The 20704-nt window shown below is 42.5% G+C and overlaps 1 long non-coding RNA gene across 1 annotated transcript; it reads left to right on the forward strand.

Annotated features, from left to right (window-relative positions):
* Positions 1-676: 676 nt before the first annotated feature.
* Positions 677-20456, forward strand: LOC122241379. Its single transcript, XR_006221485.1, has 3 exons — positions 677-1660; positions 2113-2279; positions 20225-20456. It is a non-coding gene; the product is annotated as an uncharacterized LOC122241379 (long non-coding RNA).
* The last annotated feature ends 248 nt before the right edge of the window (positions 20457-20704 follow it).

Genomic DNA, 20704 nt, shown 5'->3' on the forward strand with positions numbered 1-20704 from the left:
AAAGCTCAGAGTGCACTGTTCCTGAGCTCGCACTCCCTCACTTTGGTTGACTTTGTATCACCAGGTCAGTACCTATCACTTACTGGATTACCGAGTCAATACCTACCACACCTGGCCCTATAACTTACAAGTTATATGACCTTGGACAACCATCCTACCTCCTAGCTTCAGTCAGTGAAGTCAGTGTTCCCACTGACAAAATAGGAGTACTCCCCTGTGTCTCACAGGCTATTTGTGAGGTTAAATGATGTGAGACAGCAGACGCTGCATGGGAATCGGTCCTGAACTGGTTGGAGAACTGGCTGGAGGTGAATTCACCTTCTCTTTGTCAACCTCCCCCTTCTCTGAACTTTATAGCCCAAGTACTATGCATTCTTAGGCAGAACGGCCTATAGAAATGGTCCTCTGAAAATTCCCATTTTAAATGCTGAGTACACACACACACAAACACACACAACACACACACACACAACACATGCATACACCATACTACACATAACATCACACTACAACACACACACACACACACACACACACACACACACACACACACACACACCATAAGCTGGGCATTTGGACATTTGCCCTTTCAAATTCCAAGGATGGTCTGTCTCCACTGACCTTCTCTTCTCTTGTGATTTGGCCTTCTTCACTAGGAAACAGCCCTGGTGCTCAGTCCAAAGAGGTTATGAGGAAACACTGTGGGAAACATAAAGAAAAGGGATACGTTGTTTTTCTAAACACTTTTGTTCTTGGTGAGTTTAGACCCTATTTCTCATGTCCATTGGTGACAGGCATTAATATGTAAATAATTGGTCACGTATATGCAGATTATTTACCCTCGATTAGGCACCATGCCAGTGCATTACATGAAGGATGCACTTGACCCTTACAAGATACCTTTACGACAGCAATCAAGTTGCAGGGGGAGCAGTCATCCCCAGACACTCTCACCTGCTGAGGGTCCATCCATCACCAGGGCTCCCCACTCCAGTTCTGCTTGCTAGCAATTAGAAAAGCAATTGTACCTTAAGCTGGGATGACCAATGATTAACCAGCCAAAGGATACCGTGTCAGTCTTCCTATATTCCGTTCATAATTGATCCAAAAAAGTAACAGGTGGGCTCCCCAGGGATTGGGGACCATAGATGTTTTTGTCATTTCATCTTGCTACAAAAATGCCTAATGTTTGTGGGGCTAGTGCTTGTCTTCTCCCAGAAGCCTAGCCATTCCAGAGCCCATGGCCAATGATAGTCTGGCAGAGAACAGCTGGCTTGATCTGTACATAGTTGTTCTGCATTTTAAGGAACAAAACTATGTTTACTGATGGGACAATTTAACCATGCAGATAATATTTAAAAAAAATTGCTCTTCCCCTTTAAGTAACACATACAGAGCACATGTATCCACGGATACACGTGGAACTTCTGAAGTTCTGAAACAATATAAAACTTTGAAAGGATTGGCTCCTGGTAGGATCAGCATTTTCTCTTCCTTGTTCCATCTCAACGCTGGGTCAGATGCCCTATGACCAGCTTCCTCCCTTTCATTCACATGGTTTCCAAAGTGCTTTCATGTTCATTATTTTGTCAGTCATTCACAATGACCTTGGTGTTATCATTCGTTGTTTCCCAGATGTGGAAACTAAGGGTCAGATAGGGTAAGTGACTTGCCAAATATCCTATGGCCCACAACGGCAGAGAGAAAACCACACGACTGTTTGGCCTCCAGCCAGGCCAGATTTCTATCTACAGCTTCAGACCAGTAGACATTTTGGGTGATGACCTAGATTCTCTGCTCTTCGTAAGTGGAAGAAGCAACGTCCCTTTTAGACTTTGCTAGACTCCATGTCTTGCCACATGCTGATCCCAATTGGTCTTTGACTCCAATTCATCTTAAGTCTTGGCCCACGGCCACTTTCTCGAGGTGACTTTCTGTGACACCCTTATCTGAGGGTTCACTGTTATGTGTCCCCAAGGCATCTTGTTCTTCCTATTTAGTAATACTTACCATAATTATAATAAACTTTTTCAATTGTTATTATCTTCACTAAGCTGAAGTTCCATGAATCAAGGGCCATATTCAGCTAGTATAATTCCTAATACCTACTAGGCACTCAGTACATGTACAGTATGAGAGAACAAACCATTCCCTCTCACGGAGAAGTTTGGACGGGGCCAGAGAGTGTCAACCCATCAATCAGGAGAAGACTGACCAGAAGCAGCGAGAAAGCAAGTACAAAAACATGTCCAAAAGATCAGCAGCTGGTCAACTCACTGGTAAGCTACTTATTGGCAGATCTAAACTGGGGCTAGGAACCAGAAATAGGACCAGAGGCAAGGGGAAGGGGTTTATTTCCAGCAGGGTGAGCCACTCAAGCTCCCCTTTAGGGGCCAGAGGACCAGCATCAAAAAACAGGGCCAGGGAAACAAAGTTCACAGCTTTCTTGAGGGCTGTTCAGTTAAAACAGATGGCTCGGTACAATGACAGATGCTTTCCTTTTTCTTGTATGCCCAACCATCTCATATAGTAGGTAATAGGGAACTATAGATACATACCCTAGTGGCATATCAGGGCAGAAGGTATGTTTAAAAAAGATTATCCTGGGACACCTGGGTGGCTCAGTCGGTTAAGCGTCTGGCTTCAGCTCAGGTCGTGATCTCACGGTTCATGAGTTTGAGCCCTCTGCTTTCAGCACAGAGCCCGCTTAGGATCCTCTTTCTCTGCCCCTTACCTGCTGGTGCTTGTGCGCTCTCTCTCTCTCTCTCTCTCTCAAAAACAAATAAACATTTAAAAAAAAAAGATGATCCTGATAGAGAAAAGCCACACAAGAATCAGTAAGACCACCTAAAATGCTAACAAACAAGAGAGAAGGAATGAAAAGCATAAATTACAACAGTGAACATCCAAACAAAATGAACAAAATTGAAAGGTATTAGGAAGATATACTCTGTTGAGCTTGGTGACTGATAGGATTTATAATTAGTATCTCCTTTTCACTTACTTCCTGTTTACTAAGTACTTTTATGTCCTTTATCTCATTTGAGACTCATAGAAGCCTATGTGTTGGATGGATAAGGAAACAGGCGACAGGTGACCTGCCCAAGTCACACAGCTCAGAGGGGCTGGGCTAGGCCTGGAGACCAGGTGTCCAGACCACCATCTCCGGGCCCCCCAGGCAGCATCGGGCCATTGTGTCACCCAGAGTTTCGGTCATAGGAATGCGCTCACCTCAATCCCCCAGGATCAAGCAGCTTTGATCTTGGCTGTGTATTCACATTTATGGCAATGCACATTTATAGCTGTGCATTTCCCAGAAGAGAGGTATGAGGATTCCCATCAGCTCTGGGAGTCGCTGACGCCCTGAAGACCCACTCTGCTCCCGATGAGTCAGACCTGTTTTTCATCTTTATTGTTATTCCTGATTACTAAAGAAACTCCAGGGTCCTTATAAAATATCCAAATAAGAAATTCTAAAAAGATAAAATTCTATATACTCTACTACAATGGAACTTTGATTTGATAATACCAAACACTAACATTTATGGAGCCTCAATTAATTGCCAGGCACTGGGTAAGGAACTTTTATATACAGCATCTCACTTAGTCTTCCCCACAGCCTCAGACAAGCACTGTTATTACCTCTCTTTTACAGATGAGGAAACTGAGGTTCCCAAAGAATAACTTACCCAAGCTCACAGAGCTGGTGAATGATAGAGAGAAAATTCTGGGCACGTCCTAGGATTCCAAAGACCGCACACCTACCTGTGACTGACTGTGTATTAGGGATATCTTTCTAAGTCAAACATATTCAATTTATCTGTTTCTTGAAAAAAGGACTAGTGCCTTTTTCTATTCCCCAAAATGTTTCTCAAGTTAACTAGAGTAAGAGGGCCAATCCACAGTTCATCTTAAAAAAAAAAAAAAAAGTCACATTCTTCAAGTAAACTTAAGCAAGTTCTTTCCTGTCTACTTGCTGAGCCAGATATCTTCATAAATTATGCCCCCTTGTCTGTGGTGGACAAAGCTTGGATGTTGGGTCAGGTCCTGGCTATAGTCTTCCCTCACTGAATGATTTGGGGCAAGTACCCTCTGTGTCTGCATTATCGTCTTTATGATGAGAAGTTTGGGTAGCCCCTGAGGGCCCTTCCAGTCGTGACCTACTGTGACCTGTTCTCTCTCATGACTTCCTGCAATATGGACGGGCAATTTTTATAAGATCATTTATTTAAAATGAAATTTAAATCATCATCATAATATTCAAAATAGTAAAATGGCCAGGGAAAGGAGATTGGAAGGTATATTAATTTCCTATGGCTGCTGTAATAAATGATCACAAACTGAGTGGTTTAAAACAACAGAAATTTTTTCACTCTGTTCTGGAGACCAGACTTTGAAATCTGGTGGCTGCTAGCATTCTTGGCTTATGACTACATCACTCCAATCTGTTTCTAGTCTCTGGGTCACACTGCCTTCCCTTCTTGCTCTGTGTCAAATCTACCTCTGTCTCTTTTTTATAAGGACATCTTCTGTTGTATTCAGAGCTCACCCAGATAACCTGGGCTATCCCTCCCCATCTCTAGATCCTTAACTTAATCACCTTGGTAGCTGCCCTTTCCCAAATAAGGTCACATTCACAGGTTCCAGGGATTAAGATCTGATATCTTTGGGGGCCATTATTCAGTCTACTACAGAGGGGCACCTGAAAACCCTATTTCAACTGCTTTATGATGACACTCAAGGCCATCTCCCAAGGACATCATCAAGAGCGAATGACAGCAAAGGACAGCTGACCTCATGGCTCTTTGAAGGAAAACCCGTCAGTCCCTCTCACACTGGCTTTTTTTTTTTTTTTCAGTGTGTCAGCTTTCAGAGGCAGTTGTTAGCCCAGAGCATGTCCATGTTAGGACCTTGCCCAGTGCCCAACACATAGTAGGTGGTCATAAATATTCACAATGTAGGGCCAAGCAGAGGTAAATGTAAACATGCTTTGGGTATCTGGCAGAGAGCAGAGAGGGAAGCAAAGAAAAAGATCAAGAGAGGCAGACTGCAGTGGAGTCAGTGTGTAATGAAGAAACATGGGCCGAAGGGCTGCACAACACCAGCCAGGACAAGGCCACCAAGGAGCCCTAGATTAGTCAACAAATGAGTAATTCCACGATGCTAACCATTTGTTGTAAAATCAAACAACCTCTTGGTGTCAAACTCTCCTCTGACCTATCCAATTCCCTGCAACACAGGTTAACTTTCTTTTCTTTTCTTTTTTTAAGAAAAAATAAGCCCCAGTTTTCATTCCCACTGGTACTATACATGTGTTTCTTAAAGTAGCACAGGACTTCTCAGCTCATCCTCTCTCTTAAAAAATCACGAACTTCCGGAAGTGTTCTTAAAACACCAGGCAAGGTCCCAACAATAGGTTAGGAAGCCTAAAGATGTCTACGTTTTTGAAAACTTCCTAGGAAGTTTGGATTCAACACTAGATTTTAGCAGGCACCAGCGGGGCTCCTTTGGTTAAGTCATGCCTTACTCCACCACTCAATCACTCAGAGGTTGGCCGCTCTCCCCACCAAGGCCCCTTGCTCTCTCTTCGGATTTAGAATAGCCTGGAAAAATGTCTCATCTCCACTTTTAGACCATGAGCTCCTAGATGGGAGGGGCAATGTCTTAAAGAAAATGAAGGCTGATTTACTGGGCCGCGTGTTCCTTCCAGCACCCAGTAAAATCCCTATAAAACATGGAAATTACTGCTGCCTTACAGATGAAGAAACTGAATGCTTAGAGAGGTTAGCTGACTATCTCAAAACTAGACAATCAGAGAAGAAGTCAGGATTTACACCCTGAGTCCAAACTTCATACTCTTTCCCTCAACTCATGCTTTCGCTCTTATCTCTAGCACCTAGTACTGTATCTAGAACGTGGAAGACTCTGGAGAAAACAGCCGACAGCTAAGAATAAATTAAGGAGTAGAAACTGAAGGAACAAGCACTTGTTTACACCATGCATGAACTCGGCCACCTTCAGAATGCCAGAAATCATGAGGTTTGCATATGAAACAGGGCAAGCAGAGGCAGATTAGAAGAGCAGAGATGTACAAAATAAAGCTTTACAAATTACAGGTCTGCACGGCCCAAAGCAATTTTCGTAGATATTGCTACACTTGATACAAAACATCTGGGAGGTATGAAGCATGAGGAAGTGGATTTTCACCGTAAGTTAACAAATATGATCTGTGATGTTCAGTGACTTTGACTTCTAAGTGGTGGAGCCAGATTCAAAGCCAAGTCATAAGACTTCTTTCCAGTGCTTTTCCCACTGGGCCTCACTGCTTTCTCTTCCCATGGACTTTCCTTGGAGGCCACAAATCCCTTACCCATCCCTTGCTCAAAGGTTCAGAGGCCAGCAGGGTTCCACTAGCCCCCTACCACCACGAGCGTGCACGCATGCGCGCGCGCGCGCGCGCACACACACACACACACACACACACACACACACACACGACTTCCTTTTGCTATATTTATTTACAATGCCCTAAGGGTGAAGAAACAAGGATGCGGAACCTGGGGATGGGATACAGAATCTATAAAGGGCATAGGACTCATGACACGGTCATCCTAGCTTTCCCAGAATTTCTTGAGAATTTTTTCCAAAAGCTTCTATAAACTGTATTATGTGTATACATTTCTGGATGTGAATAATGCCCACGATATAAGAGAAATCATAGATTACCCAATGTAGGCATGATGTCCTAGGAAAGTCAGACCTGGATTAAACACCTAACTCCCCCTTCTTCTCACTTCATCTATAAAGGGAAACCACAGAATGATTTTAAGAATGAAGGTGGTAGTCAGCACAAAGTGACTCACACAGATTCAAACAAGTAATTATCCGTCAATTTATTTAATTAATCTGCTTCTTATATAAAATGGATGCACTTACATACCCATTTTTTGGAAATGTAGCAACTCCACTGCATGACTTCAATAGCTCTGGCAAGTCATACGTTAGGAGTTGACGAGAAGCAGACTATAAGCTCCTTGGGGCAATAATCTCCAGGAGAATAGGCATGTTTTCCTTATTTAATACTCTATTCTCAATGTGAGATACAATGTCTGGTATATAGTGAACAGTCAATGATCAATGAGCAGTAGAGAAGGCTGAAAGTAAACAATGCATGGGACTGAGCAAAAATATCAATAAAGGCAACTGAAATTTGTTCTCCTATGTGTATAAAGGAGGCTTCAAAAGAAGCTCTTTGAATGTATATTCTGATTTGAAATTCATCTTCTGCTCCAGTCGCAGAGCACTTAAAAATGATGTTGTCTTTGCCTAACACCAAGAAATCGAACTTATAGTTTTGTGTAATGAATTTACAATTTCTAAATTATCATGTATTGTGTCAGATATGTGATGGGCATTTGTTGTTTTGCCTATTCATTCTCTCTTCCCTTATCATTTGGTGTGTCAGCCCCATTTTCTTTTGAGAACCCACTTACGCCAGTCTTGGTCCCTGTCATTCAGGGAGGGCTGATCCCCACTCCCAGTTCCAGTGGTGGGCGTGTGAGCCACTAACCAATGAAAGTTCAACCCTGGCCACTAGGACTGTTCCAGAGATGACCACATGACAGGCAGCCTCATGATTTGAGTTAAACTATTAGAACAAGAATTCTGTCTTCCAGCTTAGATTGCCCAGATAGTAAAATCTATGCCTGAAGATTTGAAGATGCCAGTGGCCATCTTGCTGCTACAACAACTTGCTTGAGAATGAAGCCAGTCAGAAGAAAGCAGGCGAAGGTAAGGAGTGAGGCAGATTATTAAAGATAATCTGGGTCTTGCCGTAGTGTTATAAGTGAGTTTATAAATTCAGCCCTTTGTCTTCTTAAATCAGTTCCAATGAGTTTCTTTCTGAAACAAAAGACTCACGTCTAATACAAATTATCACCTCAAAGTCATCAACAGTTTAAGAAAAACTGATAGGAAAAAAATGTAAAACTGGGATAATTCTATCGATTAATTAATTCTACTATGGAGGGCAAAAACACCATCATTCTCTTTTCAAGAATAACTAACATTCATTGTCAATATTTATGATCACCTACACTGTGAATATTTATGACCACCTACTATGTGTTGGGCACTGGGCAAGGTCCTAACATGGACATGCTCTGGGCTAGCAACTGCCTTTGAAAGCTGACACACTGAAAAAAAAAAGCCAGTGTGAGAGGGACTGATGGGTTTTCCTTCAAAAAGCCATGTCCTTTGTGTCTGGCATGAAGCAAGCAAGTGACTAAATGCTTTTATTAAGAAGTGAATTAAAGGTCAGAGGTGAATTTCCCTTAGTCCTTAATTTCCTGTCTATGTGCCAAAAGTAGGTGGGAAAGGGGAGGGGGCATGACCTGTTAAACACCAGATGAAGACCCATGGTGGCTGGGAGAGTTGCACCGCAGGACCTGGCCAGTTGGGTCTGGAGGCTCGAGCTGTGGAGAAATGGTTCCATGTCCCTGTGGCAGAATGTTTAATACTGTCAAGGGCACTGGTTGAAGGAGTGATTAAAAACAGGGGAGGGGAGGATTCAGGGGTTGGCATTTAAGCAGATGAGCTGTAAAAGTGAGAGGCAGAAGTTCAGTTTTCATTAAACATAGGCAGTTGAGAACCTAGAAGAATGATGCCAACGTTCCCTTCTACTTTGGGGTTTTATTCTATTATTATATGTTCTGAATATAATTCAGACACATAATATCCCCCTTCATGGGGCTTTCCTCTAAATGCTATGTGATCACAAGGGGTCAAGCTAGCTTGGGGTTGAACAAAAGCTCTGCCGCTGGCTATCTATAGGCTACACAGTACGTTACAAATCCTCTGGGCCGTTCTTCCCTCTTCTTAAAATCAGAATTTCAACACCCCTAGGATGGTGTAAGAACTGTATGATAGGTGGGCAGAAGGTTTAAATAAGCCTTGTGCATAGAAGGGACAGAATAAGCGTTTGTTTTCTCTCTCTTTCTTCCCTTTTTCACATCACTCAGCAAACAAAGAGACACCCTATGGAGCAAGAGGGTGGAATGGGACAGACACGTGATTGGGGTCAGGCAGCTGGGATTTGTATTTTACATCTGCTTTTTACCATCCATGAGACTTTCACAGTTTTCCTCCTTAAGTTCAAGGTGGTTTCTTATCTTTCAAATGAGCATAATTACTAATGCCTTGTGAACCTCACAGCATTGTTCAAAGGATAAAATGGATCAATGAATTTCAAAATGCTCTATAAATGAACTTGTGTCATATACACAGATATGTGTGTATACGTGTGCATATATATACGTACATACAGTTTTAAATATATTAAACTGTACATGATATAAAAGACAGACTAAAATTTTTGCAAACTTACAAATAAAGCAATCTTCATGACATTGAACTTGGCAATAGATTCTCAGATATGACCCCCAAAGCATAAGCAACTAAAGAAACAATAGATAAACCAGACTTCATCAAAATGAAAAATGTTTGTGTACAAAAGGGCATTCTTTATCAAGAAAGTAAATAGACAACCTACAGGGCAGAAAATATTTGCAAATCATATATCTGATAAAAGCCTAATATCCAGAATATTTAAAGAACACCCATGACTTAACAACAAAAAGACAAAAAATCCAATTTAAGAAGAGGGCAAAGGATGTGAACAGACACTTCACCAGAGAAGATATACAAATGGTCAACAAGCATATGAGAAGATGGTCAACACCATTAGTCATTAGAAATGTAAATTAAAACCACAATAAGGGAGACGGCTGGCTGGCTGGCTCGGTTGGTGGAGTGTGCAACTCTTGATCTCAGGGTTGTGAGTTCAAGGCCCACACTGGGTGTGGAGCCTACTTAATCATAAACAAAAACAAAACACGAAACACAACGACGTGTCACTTCATACCCACTAGGATAGCAATTTTAAGAAACTGGAAAACGACAAGTGTTGGAGAGGATGTGGAGAAATGAAACCCCTTGTACATTGTTGTTGGAAACGTAAAATACTTTATTTAGATGCTGTGAAAAAGTTTAGCATTCACTCAAAAAGTTAAACATAAAACTACCAGATGACCCTTCTTACACTCTATACCCAAAAGAATCGAAAACAGATCCACAATTCCACTCTTAAGTCTATACCCGAAAGGACTGGAAAGGGCATATAAGTGAGTACAGATACGCACATGTTCATAGAGGCATCAATGACAATAACCACAAGGTGGAAACAGTTCAAATGCCCATCAAAGGATGAAGGGATAAGCAAATAGTGGGATATGTATGTAGAGAATCTTTTCTTTAAACGTTTGTTTATTTTTGAGAATGACTGGGGGAGGGGCAGAGAGAGAGAGGGAGACAGAGAATCCCAAGCAGGCTCCATGCTGTCAGCGCAGAGCCCGATGTGGGGCTCGATCGCACACATCGTGAGATCACAACCTGAACTGACACCAAGAGTCAGACGCTGAACCGACTGAGCTACCCAGGAGCCCTGGGAAATATAAGTAATGGAATATTACTCAGCTGTCAAAAGGAAGTACTGATAGCTGTTGCAACATGAACAGATCTTAAAAATATGCTCTCTTAAAAAAAAAAAAAAAAAAAAGGAAGCCAGACACGAAAGGTCACAAACTGTATGATGGAAATGTTTGGGAAGTAGACAGAGGTGGTGCTTACTCAACATTGCTCCACTAAATGCCACTGAACTGTTCATTTTAAAATGGTTCCTTTTGTGTGTGTGAAGTTCACCTGAACAAGTTATTTTTTAAATAGGTTGACAATTTCAATACTGTTAAGAGAAGTGCCATTACCGAATGGTTATGTACCTAAATATGTTGGCTTTTAGAGAAAATATAGTAGTCATCCCACACATTTTTTTAAGAAACTAGTAAATGCTTCAATCAATCAATGAATAACACTATCTTAGAAAAACAGTCTATTGGAAGGAGCACAGAGAAGATTCCAAATAAACTTTCAAGCAACATAACAGAATCACTGCCAATGATATCACTGTTTTGTGTCAAACCATTACCAACTGAAACCGAAAAAAATTAAAACTATCCATAAATTTGCCAAGATAGCATGTAATACCATGACATAATGGCGAGTTTTTCCCAAGTATGTTATTTGTTTATTTTATATTTTGGTAATTCCTATCCCTGTCTCTACTGAAGAATGTTCTTTTTTTCCAAATTAAAACTAGCTAAAAACTATTTAAAGAACACTAAGCGACAACATTTGTCTCTGCTCTGAAGCTCAGTCAGCTGAAAAAATAAAGTTGAGAAACTGACAATTAATTTTGTTGCTGTTAAATCAAAACGCAGAACATTCTGAGTTTATAATTTTGAAATGTGTTTGTATTGACAGGATATTTTCTTTTACATTATGTGTTTTAAAGCTTCAAAGTTTATTTCTATAAAAAAATGACTTTTTTTTTAAAAGAGCGCTGTTTGATCATTAATCAAGTTTAGCCTAGGTGTGTGTGTATATCACTCAGGATCTAACCTGTTAAACAAAAACTACTCTAGGCTGTCTAAAGCAGAAGGAATTTAGTACAAGGAACTGGCTGCACAGACGGTGAAAGGAAAGCTCCGTGGATCACCTGAGGGACTCCAGCGGTCAGCGATGGCAGGGAGTTGCTATGCCCCTACAGCTGAAAGAACAAAGCAAGGTGCCCAGGGGCCAAGATCATGTGGCTGAAGCTGGAATCATCATGAGCCAGGGGCCTTGGAAGAGACAAAGCCTCAGCTTGACATACAGGACGCACAGGGAGAAGAAATACCCTGGCTTTTCCCTTCTTCCCACCCTCCAATCCCTCCTCAGTACATCCCACTGGGAAACCCAGCCAGAAGCTAGCTGGTTAGAAAAGGAGCCTGGGAAAGAGAGGCTTTAGAGACCGGCCTTCCTGCAAGAAGTAGAGAGGCAAGCGGGAAGGAGTAAGAATGAATCTGAGGCCAAGGTCAAGGACCAAAACAGAAGGCAAAACTAATTCGCATGTGATGGGTACAATATTACATGAACTAGAGACATTGAATCATACACATTCTGCCTCAGGATTTTACCACCTATTTTGGGAAACGGGCCGTCGGACGATTACCTTATTAGTAGACGGTTCACCCCTGTATAGAATAAAAATAGCACAAATAATAAGTAAAACACTTTATCTCACAAATAAGAAAAACAGCATTTCACAGAGCACTTTCATACACATTATTTCCATTTTTGAGATGAGGAAGTTAAAGCTTGAGAGTTGCCATGAACCTGAACCCGCCGTGATCCCCGATGCCTCCCTCCATCAAAGCCCCTCATTCACACCACGGACTCCCACCAGTTATTCTATTTCTCAAATCCGTCCACTTCTTTCCACCCAACATCTTGTACCTCTGGGCTACATAGTCTCTCACCTGGATTACTACTATTACCACAGATAATTTCCCTGTGTTCACCCTGTTCCCCTCCCGTTTGTTTTTCACACAAACATGACAGTGCTACATTTTTACTTTCAACCCCCTTCAAATCCTTTCCATTACTCTTGAATTAAAGACCAAAGCCCTCAATGTAACCTAAACCACCAGGCAAAGTCTGGCCTCCCCCCAACCTTTCATCCCCATCCCATGCCTCTTCTCCCTAAGCTCCAGCCACACTAATCTGCTGTGTCAGTTTTTCCAAAGTACAGGCTCCCTATAACTGCAGGGACTTTACATATGGTGGTCCTTCTGCCCAGAATATAATCCCCATTTCCCCAGGGGCCTCACCCCCCCACAGTCCTAGTTATTATGAGGCCATAAATGGCTTTTTATTTCTGGAAAAAAATGACTTATTTCATAATTTATTCATTCAACAAGTATCGATAATTGCCACACACACAGGCATACACACACACACACACACACACACACACTGCATACATATAGGTTGATTCATCTTCCTGCCTCTAACAGCTGCCCTACTCGGTTTTTCCTATACAAATTGAATGGTTTAATAATAATAGCAATAATAAAGGACAAGAGCAAATGCTACTATTTATTTAGAACTCTGAAGTCTTTTCATCAGCCTGAGCCATGGGAAGAATTGAGTCATTGGATTCTTAGACTCAAGTTGGCCACAAACATATTGTTGGTGACGTGGGTTTTGAAATCCTAAACATGGCAACAAGAAGATCAGATACCCTATTAATGAGCAGCATTTTTCCTACTTTCCCACTAAGGAATTTCAGGAGTTCTCCCTACTTGGGGCCCTAGTTGGCCTTCCTATTGTACCAGCAACACTAGGTTTCTGCAGGAATTACTACTGCAACAAAGGGACTCCCACTCAAGCAAAAGCCTCCTGGTCTTGAGGGCTTTCGGGTGAAAGGATAAGTGCTCCCACTTTCTGTTCTAGTTCTGTGAAAGGAGGAAGGGCGTGGGCTGACACCCTTGACATGACTCCCTACCCCCAGCGCTGCCTCTCCTCTACTGGCAGGGGAGAGGGGAGGGGTCCCTTCCACCCCCTAAAGTGAGAGAACAGACTGTCAAAGAGTCATGCCTAATCACGGCCCTGGAAGTCAAACAGACCAGGGCTCAGATTCAGAGTCTCCCACTTTCCGGCTGCGTCTTCTCCTGTAGCTCTGCTATCAGATCTGGTAGCTACAGGGGCTGTTTTCATTTAAATTAACAGACAGGGGCGCCTGGGTGGCTTGGTGGGTTAAGCGACCGACTTCGGCTCAGGTCGTGATCTCACGGTCCGTGAGTTCGAGCCCGGCGTCAGGCTCTGTGCTGACCGCTCAGAGCCTGTTTCGGATTCTGTGTCTCCCTCTCTCTCTGCCCCTCCCCCATTCATGCTCTGTCTCTCTCTGTCTCAAAAATAAATAAACGTTAAAAAAAAATTAAAAAAACATAAAATAAAAAAATAAATTAACAAAGACAACATAAAATCAAATATTTAGTTTCTTGGTCGTATGAGATACATTTCAAGCGACCCAAAGTCCAGTGGCCATCATATTGGGCAGCACGGACAAATTATTTCCATTGTCTAGAAAAGCCGACTGGACAGCAATGGTCTAGAGAAAGTCACACAGCCCCTCTCTCCGAGCTTTCATTTCCTCACCTGTCAAATGAGATCATGCACGAGATCATGTGTATAAAGCACGGTGCTTGGCAGAGTGACCCCTCGATACATTCTCTCCCTTCCATTCCTCAAGGGGTAGGTGCTACTTGAGGGCAGAGATCTCATTTCATCATTTTTGCATCGCCAGTGCCTTCCTAGCACAATATCCAACTCATAGGAGATGCTCGATAGATATTTGTTGAACCTTGCACTTAACATTTCGCATCAAGCTCAAACCTAAATTTTCCCTACCATCACCTGATGCACTAGGGATAAAGGAAAGAAGACATTTTTTGTATGTGATATGCACACACTCAAATACAGGGCCCAATACTTAGTAAAAGAAGGAAGGAGGAAAGCAAGGAAGGAAAGAAGGTCCACTAGCTAACAGCTGCCAACGCTTGGTCACTACAATGTGAAGCCCTCTCTTCATATCGCTTTATTTAATCCTCACAAAAACCCTATGAAATGTCATTTTAATCTCCGTTTTACTGGTGAAAACACCGAGGCTCAGACACTCAAAGCCAAAATTCAAACCCGTATCATTCTGAATTCAAACTTCACGCTCTCGGCGATTATATACTACAGTCACCCAGTGATGAAGGCATCCTATCTGTCCCTTGTCTGCTCCAATAGATTCTTGGGGTAATGAAATGAGATAATACTTGTGAACACTCTTTGTGAGCTCTAAGTGTCATGCAAAGGGGCCATTATTATTTTGTCCTCACTACTGTGGAGCTCTCTAGCCCTCAAGCCATAGGGTCTGGCTTAGACCACAGGCAAAGCTACAAGTCACCTAACCTCTCAATGCCTACCTCAAAATCCAAATAATAATGACAGGATAATAATACCGTGCATGCCTTATAGGATTGTTGTGAGGATTATATAGATTAATATATTTAAAGTATTTAGAACAGATTCTGGCATGTCTTTAGTTCCATATAAATGTTACCCATTAATATTATTAGTATTATTATTACATGGTGAAGACACAGGAATGGAAATATCTTAGAATGGAAAAATACCCTGAATCGAGGAAAAGGGTCTAGATTCTCTTTTTTTTTTTAATGCGTCAAAGTAAACGAGAGGGTTCTCTGTGATATTTATTATCTATCATTCAATCAGACCCTCCTATGCAGACAGTCCACCTAGAACACCTCAGCATTTGGGGATCAACATTCAAACCAGTCCCCAGCTCTGGGTCTTAACTGCGGATATCAGCCCATGAACAACCTGGTGCAACTCAGTCTGTCAGGTGGAGACATTACAGGGAGAGAGGTATTCATGGCCCTGAGCATCTGAAAACAGAAGGCTGGCAGCTAGGCCAACATCCCCTGGCAATCACAAAGCAAGTTTCAGAGGTGTGGACAATGTACAACAGTGACCAATGGACAAAATTCCCCCTTGTATGGACTCCTGGAAGCCCCGAAGCTACTGGGTTAATAGTCAGAGATTAAGAATTAATATTCGAGTCCACTGCTCATGCTAATGGTGTTTCTTACTTATTGGCTTCTATCATCCCAAAATGACCTATTGCACCTGGATCTCAGAGAGCTTGTCTCACAAAATTAACGGTTTACCTCAACTCCACTTGGAGGGTGGAGTCAGGGGAACTTGATTCAATTTATTATCCAACGTTTGCTTGACGTCAGGGATATAGAATCCAGTCCTGAAAAGTCAAGGGCCTCCACGATGAGAGATACTCGTAGGCTCAGAATAATGCATTTCGAGGGGGTGCTCTTTTTTTTCCCCCTTCATGTGAATAAGTACAGAGGATGACTCCCCAGTGAACTACAGAGAACCTGACCCAGGAGGTGAGCAGCACTTCCTGCAAGCAAGTTGTAGAGAAGAAGCGACAGAGATTCCCAGAGTCCTAGGTCACTGAGACTCAGCCTCACACGTAGCAGGGGCTTGAAACTAAAACGGGGCAATTGAAAGTTGCTGGATGGGAAGTTTCCATTCCTGACATAATCCACTGACTCTGGCTGGCAGTTGGCTAAATGATGCCCAGGGTAAAAAAAAATTTTTTGAAGACCTCCAGGATTTTACTTAGCATTTGAGAAGACGGTGGTATTATTTGCCGAGAGACAGTCCAGCAGGAAGAATGTGGTAAAAAGGAGAAGAGAAAGGAAAAACCAGTTTATATGGAGCACCTCTACTTATCAAGCACTGAACCAGACACTTTCCATGCATTCTTTTTTTTTTTTAATTTTTTTTTAATGGTTATTTTTGAGAGAGAGAGAGAAATTTGAGCAGGGGTGGGGCAGAGAGAGAAGGAGACACAGAATCTGAAGCAGGATCCAGGTTCCAAGCTGTCAGCACAGAGCCCGATGCAGGGCTCGAACTCATGGACCGTGAGATCATGACCTGAGCTGAAGTCGGACGCTCAACCGACTGAGCCACCCAGGCGCCCCTCCATGCATTCTTTTATTTAATCTTCACTGAAATCTAAAAGGTAGGTATTACTATACCCATTTTACAGATAAGGAAATTGAGGTTCAGAAAGCTACGTAACTAACGTAAGACATTACAGTTATTAAATATTAAGATGAAATTCAAACTTAGGTCTTTCCTGCCTGGAAGCTCACGACCTTTCTAATGCATTCCAACTGACTGCCAGGGATATTATCCCAGAGCATCTTCATACCAGTCCATGATGTAGACATTATTATCCCCATTTTACAAAATAAGAACCCTCAGAGAGTCAGTGACGTGCCAGTAGAACTGAATAGCGTGAGCCCAGCTGCTGGAGGCAGATAAATCCTGGATTCAAATCTCGGTGTTATCGTGTATCAAGCATGTGACTTAGGTTATTTAATCCCCCATCTGCAAGGCAAGCATAACAATATGTGCTTTATGAGGTTGCCGTAAGGATATAAGGAGAACTCATGCGTGGCATGAGTCCTCAATAAATGTAGCTGCTATTCTGTCATCATTGTCCAACTCACATTTCTTTTATGAAATTAAATAAAAAATAGTACACGACACAGCACACTATATGCGACACAGTAAGTATTCATTACATGATAGCTCGTATCTTATTGTTAGGTATTAAAATGGCCTTTGTACTCTCCTCTTCTGACTCAAAAACCCACAAGGGAAGCCCCTGTCCTGTCTCACCGGCAGGATTTCCTCCATAATAAAACTCCGAGTTCACTCAGGTGCAATGTGATCTCTCTTCCCCTTGACTCTGGCAACCACTGCAGGCCACCTCCCCCCAGGCTCAGGGCAGAATAATATCCCTGTCCTTCCTCTGAGGGATGTAAGGCGGCTTAAATAATTAACAGTTGTAAGGTGCTTTGAAAAGAGAGCGCAAAACACCATAAATTCCAAGAATTAATTCATAATATCAGTGGTGGGCTTGACAATTATATATGTCATATTTGTTCAGCTGTGAGAATGGTTCAGAACGTCAAAGTTTGGAGTGTGGTCCAAATCTCTCAAGACCAAGGATTTCCTGCAACTTTATATTGTCTGTATTCTCTAAGGCTAAGATTGTAAAGTTCCAATCTCCTAAACACAGTGCTAGAAATGGTTGCATTTTATTAATTTTTTTTTTAATCTCTCCACTCCTCAGACCTAACTTGCATTGCAGTGGGGGTTTTGGACACCAAATGGTGGAGTGAAAAGGACACAAGGCATGGGGTTTGCAGAGGGTCTTTGGAGTTCTGGCTCCCATCACTCTAACTGGGAACACTTTCCTTATTTAACCTGAGTTTTCATTTCCTCCTTAGAAAAAGAAAAAGGCTAATGGCAGTACGAGTAATTCAGGTTGTGAAAATGGACTAATGAGCTAATGCTTGGATATACATTCACCAGAAGTTTACTGAGTATCTGATCCTGTGCCAGACTCCTATTAGACAATAGCAATCACAAAACAAAAATTCCTTGGTCTTAACAGTCAAAAAAACCAAATGAACTGATGATCGCAATAAGATGGGCTAAGATCTTGCCACTGCAAGTGTGGTCCATGGACCAGTGGCAGCAATGGCACCTCAAAGATGGTTTAAAATGCAGAATTGTGGTCCCACCTCAGACCTCTTTAATCGGAATCCGCATTTTCACCAGGTTATGGAGGTATTTCTAGGCGCGTTAAGGACTGAGACGTCCTGGGCTCAGGGCAGTGTTTAAATAAGTGCAGGCATTGTAGGACTACAAACTGGACAGGATACAATGCAGCTGGTATCTAGATGGGAGTGGGCAGGAGAGAAGTGAAGGGAGGCTGGTGTAGGCTGTTGGGCACTCAATCCAAAGGGGTGGCAAAATGCAAAAGCAGACACCTGAACCAGCACGACGCCTTCAAGACGCTATAAGGAACTCAATATTTCAGCAACGGGCTTAGGACTTTTACCAATAGTGTGACTGATAGTTGGTTGTCTTTATTCAAACATGAGAACCCCTGAAAATCATCTAAGGTCCTTTCAAGGTGTTTACTGCAGCATGCCTGCATGCATATAAAACTGCATCTGAACTGGAGCTTTTGTTTTTATTTTTTTAATGGTTTTTTTTTTTTTTTTTTTTTGAGAGACAGAAAGAAACAGAGTGTGAGTGGGGGAGGGACAGAAAGAGGAAGACAAAGAGTCCAAAGCAGGCTCTAGGCTCTGAGCTGTCAGCACAGAGCCCAACGCAGGGCTCAAACTCAAGAGCTGTGAGGTCGTGACCTGAGCCGAAGTCAGACGTTCAACCGACTGAGCCACCCAGGTGCCCCCCCTTTTTTTTTAACTTGAGCTTTAACTATAAGTGTTTCTGTCCTATAAACTGCCTATACGTTCACTGGCAGGGAGTACCAACAGTACGTGGATAAGTCACATTAAAATCTATAATGGGAAATGTCCCCTTTCAAATGTGTTTGATGTTGTTGGAAAAAAAAAAAAAGAGAGAGAGACACGTACAGACAAAGACCCAGGGGAGAGAAGGAGGGAGGAAGGAAGAAAAAGAGTAAAGGAAAAGAAAAAAAAAAAGGAAAGAAAAGAGAGGAAGGGGGGGTTGAAGAAAAGGCACGATTCTTTTCAGATGCGCTTTTCTTACATTTTGTACAAAAAACAAGTCAGTCAGCTTGACTATGCTTCATGCCTGGTTTCTGTTCTTCATGGGCACTTTCATGGTTTGGATTGAACTCTTTGTACTCTCTCAGTCATTTATTGACTTCAATTTTGTCATTTTCTGTAAAGAGTTTTAGGGATGCTTTGTAGTGGTTCAATATATTTAAAATTTGTCCAAACTCCTCAGGGCTGGCTCCCGAGGCCTTCGTAATGGGATGCTTGCCTGCCTTTCTAGCCTCACCCAATTCCCTATTCCCCACCGACAAATAACATATTCCCTTCCGAGAGATTACCCAGCCCTGGCACATGCAATCCTTTTGAAACACTCTTTCTTCTGCCAAGAGGCCTTTATCTTCAGTAAAATCCTCACTCGCTCTTTAGTAGGAATCGTTGCCATGGGGACCATTTACTTGGGACTTACTATATGTTCTCAGAAATTTGTATTCACTCTTTCCTAAGACACACAACTTCTTATCTGCACCCAAGTCCTCGTGTCAGGCTCCATTTCTAGAGAACCCAAACCGTAACACTGAACACGGGAAAAGCACCTTCACACGGACGATCTAATTTTAACCTCAAACTATCCAGGGTTGTATACGTATCAGGTACGTTCAACCCTTATTTTAAACACTGATCACTAACCAAGTATTCCCTAAGCAGCTACTGTTATCCTGGGCGCCGGTCAGTACAATATTTTACTCTACTCTCTGCCTCTTTGGGAACACATGGGATTTAATCCTTGCCTTTTATATGCTCAGGCTCTCAGATTTGTTTGACCTTCATTGGCATCTCATCCAGGCGTTGGCCCCGCACAGGGAGCCCGGCCAGGGAACCCCGGAGCGTGAGCAGCTTCTGCTCGACCGCTTCTAACGGGGGAGGAATCCCTTCCTGACAAGGGCTTTCTTCACAATATCCTTCTGCACGTTCAGCTAAAATCTTCCTAATGGATCTCCCACCCACCAGTTCTGGTACTGCTCTCTGTTCCTTCACAGGAGGTCAGCTCTCGCTTCCAGATCATTTTTATAGAATCAGGGATTATGAGTATTAGTGAAACTAGAGGGTTGTCATCTACCATTTCCTCATTTCAGAGTAAAAGACGAAGCAGCCTGTCGGTGACAAACCGCACATGAGTGAAATGCCGGCGCTGAAACCTCCTCCGTGGTAAGCAAGCCTCTTGCCCCAACAGCCTGTGGTCTCTCATCCACCCTGATGGATTCGGTCAGTGTGCGAGCCACTTGTGCACACGTCGTGTGTGTGCGCTCCCCGTTGTTTCCGCTAACAGCTCTCAGCTTTGGCGAGACTTGTGACGTAAACAAAGATTTGACGTTAGTATGCCTCATTAAATGCTCAGTTGCTTCTAATCAAAGTCATTAAATTGTTTTGCTAGTTCCTATCAAAACCATGGTGCTTTTCATGGAAGACCAATTTATTATTCATTCAACAAATATACGTTCGGTATATAGCATATGTCAGGTATTGCTAGGTGCTGAGAGCCACACAATTGAAAAAGACGCGGTCTCGGCGATCCAAAAGCTCCCAGCAATCAAGCTGGGAAGACACAAACACTA

This window comes from Panthera tigris, chromosome C1 (genome assembly GCF_018350195.1).
Source record: "Panthera tigris isolate Pti1 chromosome C1, P.tigris_Pti1_mat1.1, whole genome shotgun sequence".
Taxonomy (NCBI): domain Eukaryota; kingdom Metazoa; phylum Chordata; class Mammalia; order Carnivora; family Felidae; genus Panthera; species Panthera tigris.